Genomic DNA, 10,711 nt, shown 5'->3' with positions numbered 1-10,711 from the left:
GGACTGGATTGTCAGAGCGCCTTGGATTAGAATGTCGGTAGAGGATTGGAATGTCAGAGTGCATTACACACCCCATTCAACCTATCAGCAGAAATCTGATTGATTTCAATGGCTTCCTGGATCACAAATTCTGGGAGAAACCCCACCCATAGGAAAATGTGATGCAATCAAGTAATTCCACTTATCTTGCATTCTTGAGAGTATGTCCTATTGAACTCAATGTAGCTTACTTCTGAGTAGATAGGTATAGGATTGCATAGTTCTGTAGTTCCACTGCATTTCTCATTGTTAACAGACGAGGAAATGTTCTGGAGAAAAGGAGAGAGTGCAAACCAAAAACGCCATAATTAATGCTTGCCTATATGCATGGGGATAAAGGATTCCGAGCAGCTGGGCACTGAGCTATTCACAACTATGGCTTGAAAATGGTGTTCCCTTATACTGAGATAATACATTGGTCCGTCTAGTTCAATATTATCTACGCAGGTTGGCAACGGCAGTCCAAGGTCTGAGGCAGGAACCTTCCCCCACTATACTTGGAGAGGCCAGGGACTGAACCTGGGACCTCTTTCATTCAAGGCAGATAATCTACCACAGAGCTATGGCCCTTCTGCTATGTGATCCTGCCCTTAATATCAGCTGGTGAGGTACTTTTCTGGGTTATTCTGCTGACTTATTCCTGCTGAGGTCTGGCAGGTGAATAGTGGCAAATGAGCATCTTTGTGGTGGCACTGTATTTGTGGAACTCCCTCTGCGGATTGGTGCACTTGGTGTGAACACATGTGCATTCGGCACTAGGGATGGGTGAATCCTGTCATTTTCAGTTTTGTTCCACTTCTCATTTTTCCAGTTGTAACTTCAGATCTCCACATTTCCACATCAGTTTGCTTTCTTTTTTTAAAGTACACATTTCTCCTAATTATGCACACCTTTGGAAAGCAATTTTTCTTACTATAATGCATTTTTGCATACTTTACCCTAGCATATGCATTTTTATACACATTATTAGCAGGAGAACTGCATTGCAAAATTCAGAGAAGGGGCCGTTGAAAAGCATGGCTGTATTTTGCTTTGTGTTTGCAGCTGCTGTTTTTATTTCTTTAGGTTCTTTCCACTGAAAATTTATCTGGATTTCTTTCCCTGTTACTTGTTCTGAAAATATAATAGCATCTCAAAATATAATAGCATCTATTAAGAGGCCTTAATAGCTTGTACAAGTACCTTACTCTTTTACTGTTGCCTGTTTCATCAATGTGTCACATGATCATATTTGAACTGTTATCTCTAGCCAGTCAAACTTTCTGTCTTTAAAAAAAAAATGGTGTGGGTGTATGAAGTGGTGGATTATCCAGTACTTCCAAAAGCCTGCTAGCTTGTTATGTCCAGGTGGGAGTGTGGCATTTTTCCTTTTGTCTTGCCTGGCGGATCTCCATCTTTCAGAATTACCCATCCCATTAAAATCAGTGAGGCATGGGCATGAGCCTGGCGTTCATCTGGGGCTTTGGATCCAGCAGATAAAGGCTGCCTCTTTCCTGACTCTGCCCCCAAAATGCCCTGTTTTGAGACCTCACACTGACCATCACTGGCAGTAGATTCATTCATAGAGCCAGTGTGGTGTAGTGGTTAAGAGCGGTAGACTCGTAATCTGGTGAACTGGGTTTGCGTCTCCGCTCCTCCACATGCAGCCGCTGGGTGACCTTGGGCCAGTCACACTTCTCTGAAGTCTCTCAGCCCCACTCACCTCACAGAGTGTTTGTTGTGGGGGAGGAAGGGAAAGGAGAATGTTAGCCGCTTTGAGACTCCTTCGGGTAGTGATAAAGTAGTATATCAAATCCAAACTCCTCCTCCTCCTCCTCCTCCTCCTCCTCCTCTTCTTCATTCCTTAAGAGATTTCCATGGGTATAGCAGAGAGTCTCTGAAGCAGACAATGGACACCGCTGCCCCATCCTAACTGCCTCTGTCCAGCAGACCTGGTGGGGTTAGGATTGTGCTCTCTAATAGGATCAGGACACCAATTTATTTTGTTGCTATCAAAGGTATTTCAAAGAGAATCTAGGTGCCTAAATGCCCTGTTGTTGGCCACTTTGGAGTTAAATATTTCTTCTAGAGGAGCAGAATAGCTAGCTGGATAATTCCCCCCACCCTTTTCCTTGCTGTTTGAATAATCAGCCAGCAATAAATTTACTGATCTAGAGAATTTGGCGCAAAGTGAAAGTACTGTAACTTAATGATATAAAATAACTCCTCCCTAGAAATTGAAGAAGAAAGCCTACACTTTCCTTACATTATCATACATTAGTAACAATCCCAAATAATTGTAATGTATGGAAATTGGGTTTCTTGACTAGAATAACCATCTCTTCGGCATGCAAGAGTAGTGGATAAATGCTTCATCGTCTCAAGTATTCATGGAAGAGGGACTTTTAGCAAGTGAATAAAAATATATCAATGTGAAACATGTTAACTCAGTGTAACAGTGTATAATTTAGCATTCACATTAAATGTGTGTTATAAAAGCATCATCAACTTTATTTTAGTTTTAACAGAGAAAATTAAATGCACAAATTGTGCTAATGTAATGGTGTAGCTCAGAAGTGTAACAGAGAAGTTGAAAAATCAGGATCATGCTCTGCCCCCACCCGCAACTCTGGCAACTTCTTCAGCAAATGCAATGGTTATTTTTGAGGGTTTAATTTAGCACTTAGCTTCATTCAAAAAGTCCCATTTTAGGTGCTTAAGTGAAGGGGATATGTGCTATGCAAGTTCAAATATTACATCAATGCTGGACCTAAGAACCATCTGCATTGCTAACATTGTAGGGGGGTTACACCATTTGGGACTTTTCAGTTTAGGAAAAATGGTGAGTGAGGGGAGAACCCGACAGAGCTGCAGACAATTACGTATGGTGTGGAGAATATGAATAGAGTCCCTTTCTCTCAAAATACTAGAACTCAGAGCCATACAATGAAGGTGAATGTTGGAAGATACAGGTTAGACAAAAGAAAGTACTTCACAGAGCATATAGTTAAACTGTGGAACTCAATCCCACTAGAAGTGGTGATGGTCACAAACGTGGGTGGTTTTAGGAGAATTAGGCAAATTCATGGAGGATAAGATTATCGGGGCTACTAGCCACAATCACTATGTTTTACCACCACTGTTAGATGCAGTTGCCCCCTGAATACCAGGTGCTGGGTAAAACAATTGGTTTGACACAGTTAAATCCAATTAAAACTCAGTGAAAACCCTGTGATCTGTGGAGCTCCAGAGCCTGTTTTCTGAACCATCACCATCTTAACTGGAAGTCATCTTAACCAGAAACCCAGGTGTTACATATACTCAGGTGCTAGATTTTGCGCTGCCATAATGGATATTTATCAAAGGATGGTTTGTGCCACAAACTACGCCTAAACAGAAGGCCCAAAATGCAAGACCTGTGCTCCATCACTCTCCCTCTCTTTTAACTGCTTGTCTTTGTTTTTATCTTTTAAAGTTATGATATAATCACTTTTTAACTACCAGTTTCTATCCCTTACCTGTTTTAAGCCTTATGTGTTCAGTTTATCCGTATGTTTTATCATATGCTTGTCTGTGTCCGAAATAAAGTTTGATACAGGTGTTGGAAATCACAAGTAGGGAGATGCTGTTCTGCTCATGTCCTCTTGCAGGCTTCCCATAGGCAGTTTACAAAAATATGAAATTTTTCTTCATCCTGGAAAAGAGTGACTAGTGGGGTGCCACAGGGTTCTGTCTTGGGCCCGGTCTTATTCAACATCTTTCTCAATGACTTGGATGATGGACTCAAGGGCATCCTGATCAAATTTGCAGGTGACACCAAACTGGGAGGGGTGGCTAACACCCCAGAGGACAGGATCACACTTCAAAGAGACCTTGACAGATTAGAGAACTGGGCAAAAACAAACAAGATGAACTTTAACAGGGAGAAATGTAAAGTATTGCACTTGGGCAAAAACAATGAGAGGCACAAATACAAGATGGGTGACACCTGGCTTGAGAGCAGTACATGTGAAAAGGATCTAGGAGTCTTGGTTGACCACAAACTTGACATGAGCCAACAGTGTGACGCGGCAGCTAAAAAAGCCAATGCAATTCTGGGCTGCATCAATAGGAGTATAGCATCTAGATCAAGGGAAGTAATAGTGCCACTGTATTCTGCTCTGGTCAGACCTCACCTGGAGTACTGTGTCCAGTTCTGGGCACCACAGTTCAGGGAGGACACTGACAAACTGGAACGTGTCCAGAGGAGGGCAACCAAAATGGTCAAAGGCCTGGAAACAATGCCTTATGAGGAACGGCTAAGGGAGCTGGGCATGTTTAGCCTGGAGAAGAGGAGGTTAAGGGGTGATATGATAGCCATGTTCAAATATATAAAAGGATGTCACATAGAGGAGGGAGAAAGGTTGTTTTCTGCTGCTCCAGAGAAGCGGACACGGAGCAATGGATCCAAACTACAAGAAAGAAGATTCCACCTAAACATTAGGAAGAACTTCCTGACAGTAAGAGCTGTTTGACAGTGGAATTTGCTGCCAAGGAGTGTGGTGGAGTCTCCTACTTTGGAGGTCTTTAAGCAGAGGCTTGACAACCATATGTCAGGAGTGCTCTGATGGTGTTTCCTGCCTTGGCAGGGGGTTGGACTCGATGGCCCTTGTGGTCTCTTCCAACTCTATGATTCTATGATTCTATAAAATAAAACATGAAGGTTCTTGATTTTAAAAAACACAGCCTGATTAAAGCAGATATTGAAAGTCAGCTAAAAAGAGATAAAACACATGTAACTTCCACATGTCTGAATGGGTTTACCTCACTGCTATTTTTCTAGAAAAAGAGGTGCCAGAACTCAGTATGGACATGGTCCTTGTTCTCTTGGCGCCCACCTGAGAGGTGCCGTAACTGAGTTTTGGTGAGTTCTGGCTGAAAAAGAGCCCTGGTTTGCCAAAACAAATATGTTTTAAGCAAGCACTGAAAAGACTATAGCAAATGTGCTTGTTTGATTTCAACAAATGGGGCTTCAGCCTGATCCAGAAGGACCAAGCAAATGCGCTTGTTTGATTTCAACAAGTGGGCCTGATCCAGAAGGACCCTTCTGATGACAACCTTGCAAATATGCTACTTCAACATATCCTGGGCTTTCACTGTTACTCTTGCAGTAGGGCTGCTACTGTGTAAGCCATGACACGATTAGAAAGAAGTGGCCACTTCTACTCTGATCAAGGTTGGCCTGCATATGAGGCTGACCGAAATAGTTACCTCAGGCGGCTGAATCCTATAAGGCAGTGGTTCCCCTGTAGGCCCCTTGCCTGCCCCTGCTGACGGGGTCACACAGCTTCACAGGCAGCTGCAGCTTCCAGCGAGATCTTGTGAGAGTTCTGAGGAAGATTTTCCCGTAAGATCTCACCAGAAGTCACTGTGTGTCCCCAGCAAGCAAGGCTTTGGTGGGGGTGGCAGAAGTAGAGGGGCATCTTCCTGTTTTGCCTCAGATAGCAAATGGGACAGGCTGCCCCAACTCTGATAAAAGTAAGAGGAAAGCTTTGAGAATTAACAATTTGAAGTATGCACCAGCATTGGAAACTCACTCCAAGGAACGCTGGATGGGTGCAAAGAACTGGCTACTATCCCGGTTATTGCCACTTAAGTGCTAGGAGAGAGCAGGTCACTGGATCACAACTAGGGGAAAGGAGATATATGCACCAACATAGCCTGAGTGAGGTTGTCTGCTTGTGTACACTGCAAAGAATTGGATTAGACTCTTAGGTTGGAGACAGACAAAGCTGAAGATGGCATGAAAGAGTCATCATTGCCCACGGTATGTGAAATCATTCCACTTGTCATTTCTCTTAAGTTTTGCCGGATTTTGTACCTATGCTTTCAGCTCACAAAAGATACTTGATAGATCCCAACCCAAAATATTTAGAATTTAGATCAGAGACAGCAGAAATAGTACCCTTCAGATGTTCTGGACTACAACTCCCATTAGTCCTAGCCAGCACCACCAATGTTCAGGGATGCTGGGAGTCGCAGTCCATCATATCTGGAGGGCACCAAATTGGCAACCCAATATCTGGATTTCACTAGTGTGAGTTTGCTTTTTTTTTATTTGTGTTTGGTGCATGTAATAGGAACTGAACAAAAAAGAGAGAGCACCTTTCCAGCTTAACATAGGTTTGGCAGACCCCACCCCCAAACCACAAAAATATAATACATTCTTATTACCTGCATCTTACAGATATATCCAGATGCTTTTCTTTTTACCTTTAACTCCTTACTAAAATCTTCCATATAACTCTGATTTAAGAGGTCGTTTGAGGACACTCTGCATTCCACTGTAACGAAGAGCAATATAGTTTGGAAATGTAACAAAAATGGGAACTCCCCAAAAGGATGTGGAAGTGGAATCAAAAAGTAATGGGGCAGTCAAGAGAGAGGTTTATTGAGCCAATGTGGTCCTCCTTCAGGGAAATTAAGAGAATGAACAAGTCAACATTTAGATGTACTGCTGCTCCTTCCCTTATACTTAGGGCCTGAAATGTCCTGGATTAATAGTAATCTCTTTTGCCTACACCATTGCTTTTTTGCTTCTACTTCCAGTTAGGATTTTTGTTTGCTTGCTTTAAGCCTCTACAGCACTACATCAGAAATGGAAGTGCAAGGGGTAGGAATTTATGGAGTGTCAATGAGGAAGACCTAATCATTAAAATTCTGAGCATGAAGGTCTGAGAAGGAGCTAAAGAAAACTTAGAGAATAGTAAAGGTTTGGTACATTAAAGTAGCAAAAGGGAACTTCTCTCTAGACCTATGCAATATGGTTAGAATATGGTTTCTGTTTTCCCCCAACACACACACAAATGTGCATACACATACACACACAGTTGAGCAAAACCTCTTCATTTGAGCTCTTCCGAAGGAGATGCTAATTGGCCTATAAGGAATAATCTCCCTCTGATGCACATGTGTAAATTGGCATTTAGTGAAAATTAATTAATCTAAATACAATGGTAACAACTGGAGGACATGTAATCAGATGTGGGGAGAAAAATAAGGGAGACCAAGCTAGAAAACCAAGATCTTTCCTATATTTGCAGTATTTCATGAGTATAAACCTGTTTGGTTAGAAATCACGACAAAACTTTGTAACAGGAGTCCCAATTAGTGGACCAATATCTTACAGTTTCTGATAATTTTGCACACCCTGTAAAGATGTTGATGTGTCAGATCAACAACCAAGATGAACGGAAGAATTAGGCCAATTTACACCCCACTCCTCACTTTATATTTGGAATGAAGGAGTAGGGCAGACAATCTCGAGAGGGTTTCCCCCCACCCCATGTGGTGATCCACACTATGCAGATGGGTAATCATGAGAAGTGCAATATATCACCCGGTTTCTCTCTGGTGCTGGAGAACTGGAAGTATGGTATGTTGGGAAAAGGTGTGATCGATTCTCTCTGTGCTGGGAAGCATCACGAAGGAAAGGCAGGATTTGGTTTATTTTTCATTTTTCTAAGGATCAAAGTCCAGGGGCTAATTAGCATGATCATCTGGACTGGGGGGGGGGATTTCTGTGGATAAAAATGAAGTGTAAATTTTACCCCCTACAGGCAGTGTGGCAAAATTGTCAAGAGATTGCATCTTCAAGTGGCCACAGTTCAATATGCAGCTACTGTGTCCCATCCCCGCATCTTGCGAGAGGGTGGAAATATAGCACCTAGACTTGTAGTGAAGTGCTACGGCAGCCATTTAACCACAAAGGGAATCATTCAAACCACATTCGCTCAAGCCCCACCACCTCATCACTAAAAAGAGCCGTGTGGTTCGGCCTGATGAATTATGCAGCTGATGAGTTTGCTGCTTGTGAGATACATGTCTCCTAAAGCACACTGGGTGCCTTTAAAGGGCACACATGGCTGTAAATGCACTCTGCTCATGTCTGCCGTGGTGGCAGTGTGGGCAGCACATGCATCCTAATCAAATATTGAGTATTTGTCAGAAGATACTCTGTGGACAAGCACATATCTGTGCACATATCTGGCACATGAAGCGGGAATCATGTTTATTCCCATTAGATATCAATCCAAAATTCTTCCACTTACCTGACTGGCTTCTGGGGTTGACTGCCCTCCAGAAAAATACATAACTACACATGAATATTTTTTATTTCATGTTGACCAAACCTGGTATTCAGGCTGCAGTGGTGTTAAATGCTTGGGTTGAATTCAGCGGCCTGCTTCAGTTTCAGTGGCGTAAGGATATCTGCAAGAGATGAAAACATGATTAATCAGGTGTTTACATTTATGGGTATTGAAGATGACTTTTGTTGTTGTGAACAATCTCTAATCTGTTTAAAACTTAAAGAAATTGTGAATGGTTTTCTCTCACACACCAAACTGGCTGTCTCAGAATAAAAGCATAAGAAGAGCTGGATCAGGCCAAAGGTCCTTGTCCATGGGAAGCCATAATAATAAATACCGTAATAATATTTTTATTATTTATATGCCGCCCATCTGACTGGGTTGCCCCAGCCACTCTGGGAGGCTTCCAACAAATTAAAACACAGTAAGACATCAAACAAAAAATTTCCCTATACAGGGCTACCTTCAGATGTCTTCTAAAAGTCAGATAAAGTGGTGCCTCTAGTTGCGGACACGATCCATTCTGGGGCGCCATTCGCACCCCAAAAAGTCTGCAACTAGAGCAGCGTTTCTGGGCAAGCGCAGAGCACGATAGAGCACTTTTGTGCATGTGCAAAGTGTGCAGAATGCTTTGCTGCGTTCGCAACCCGAAAAGCCGCAACGTGAAGCAAACGCAACAAGAGGTATGACTGTAGTTGTTTATTTCCTTGACATCTGATGGGAGGGCGTTCCACAGGGTGGACACAACTACTGAGAAGGCTCTTTGCCTGGTTCCCTGCAACCTCACTTCTCACAGTAAGGGAACCGCTAGAAGGCCCTTGGAGCTAGACCTCAGTCTCCAGGCTGAACAATGGGGGTGGAGACGTTCCTTCAGGTACACAGAGCCAAAGTCGTTTAAGGCTTTAAAAGTCAGCACCAACACTTTAAATTATGCTCGGAAATGTACTGGGAACCAATGTAGATCCTTTAAAAACCGGTGTCCTGGCAGCTGCTCTAAGTCACCTTCAAACATAGAGCACATCACAGTAGTCCAAGCAGAAGATAACCAGAGCATGTACCACTCTGGTGAGCCAACAAGCAGGACTGGGTGCAACAGCGTTCTCCCAACTCATGATTCCCAGAACTGATCTTCAGGAGCAACTGGCTTCTGACAATGGAGGCAGAAACATACCCATCATGATTGTTATTGTTTATCCAGTTTACATCCCACCCGTCCTTCTGAAGGTGCCCAGGGTGGCAAGGCCTCATAGTCACTGATAGTCGTATCCTCCATAAATTCTCTAATTCTCTTTCAAAGGCATCCTAGGTGGTGGCCATCACTCTATTAAATACATCGAATGTCTTTTCAAAGCATGTATTCATTGCAACACACACACACACACACACACACACACACACAATCTAGACTATATTTCCCTTGATCATATCCGGAGAACAATGTCAAAATGTAGCACAACAACAACGCACCCATAAGCAAATGATGATTGCCCAAACACTCCCAATGAAAAAAAAAATATTGGTCCTAATTATAATCACCATAGATAATTGGTAGGCAATAAGGACAAGCACAATAGTTCATTACAGCTTATCCTCAATTAGTTGACGGCTGTATTTCTCAGCATACATAATGTAATTTGGAAGGAAGGTGTGTCTATTTCTAGACAACGAGGAACAAAAAAAACGCGAGAGTCTTCTTTCCTCCAGAATTTATTATTTAGGTAGAGGACAGGTGCATTTTTAGGTAGCTTAGGCTTGTTTAGGTAAGGCACAGGAACATTTTTGCAAGGAACTGGACAAGAGAAGAATTAACACATTTTTTTGCACAATCTGAAAAATAAGGCACATGAAGCTTGCACAACCACCTCCCCACACCTTGATAATTATTAATAGAAACCTAGCATGCTGTATCTTCCTTTGAAAAGTCAAATCAAATTAAAATACAATTAGCATTATAATTCAGCCAGTTCATCCTGAGTGGCATTTTAAGAAATTAAAGCTCTGTAGCTGGTACGCTATATTTATAAAAAAATTTGCTTAGGAAACTGTGTCAAAGAGAATCACTGCAGTTTCGGCACTAGAAGCTTCAAAACCTGCCATTGCTCTATGCATCTTTTTGTTGTTAAGAGCCAAATGCAATTACAAGTGGTTTCAACCTTCACATTTAGCTCACAATCAAAATATTTATTAATGATGCGCATTCCACAGAAAAAGTATTGCTGGATGGAAGTATTGCAACAGGCATTGAACGAAATCAAAGGTGAACACCGATAGATGTCACATGAGGAAAGTAAATAAACAGAGGCAAAAAGAAACGGAGTAAACAGAGTAAAAAAAAAGGATATAGATCAATCAAAAAAATCAATACAGTCATAAACATATGGTGAAAAGATAATTAATTCTTTTCTTTTGTATGTGTTCCTCTCAAAAGCATCTTGCTTTGTATGCAGCTCTTTCATGTCTCATCACACTTCTTTTTATCACTGCAGTATTTTCTATCCTTCCAAAGATTTTTATCTGTCAGATGTTTTTTGATACTAATATTTTAAACATGCAGCATGTTAGTA

At 42.0% G+C, this 10,711-nt stretch overlaps 1 long non-coding RNA gene across 5 annotated transcripts in view; it reads right to left on the bottom strand.

The window, feature by feature from the left end:
- Positions 1-204: 204 nt before the first annotated feature.
- The window catches only part of LOC309514733, a 92,117-nt gene continuing 81,610 nt past the window's right edge, over positions 205-10,711 (bottom strand). For 4 of the 5 annotated variants that reach the window (XR_014212146.1, XR_014212147.1, XR_014212149.1 and 1 more), the window contains 3 exons: positions 8,109-8,268; positions 6,232-6,341; positions 205-308 (listed from right to left, as the gene is read on the bottom strand). This is a non-coding gene — a long non-coding RNA (uncharacterized lncRNA). The remainder of the gene's footprint in view (positions 309-6,231; positions 6,342-8,108; positions 8,269-10,711) is intronic. The other variant, XR_014212148.1, reaches the window with a different exon arrangement.

The sequence above is a fragment of the Podarcis vaucheri genome (genome assembly GCF_965113315.1).
Source record: "Podarcis vaucheri genome assembly, chromosome: 11".
Classification (NCBI taxonomy): Eukaryota; Metazoa; Chordata; class Lepidosauria; order Squamata; family Lacertidae; genus Podarcis; species Podarcis vaucheri.
The sequence above is the reverse complement of the archived record's forward strand: the minus strand, read 5'-3'. Positions and strand labels throughout refer to the sequence as shown.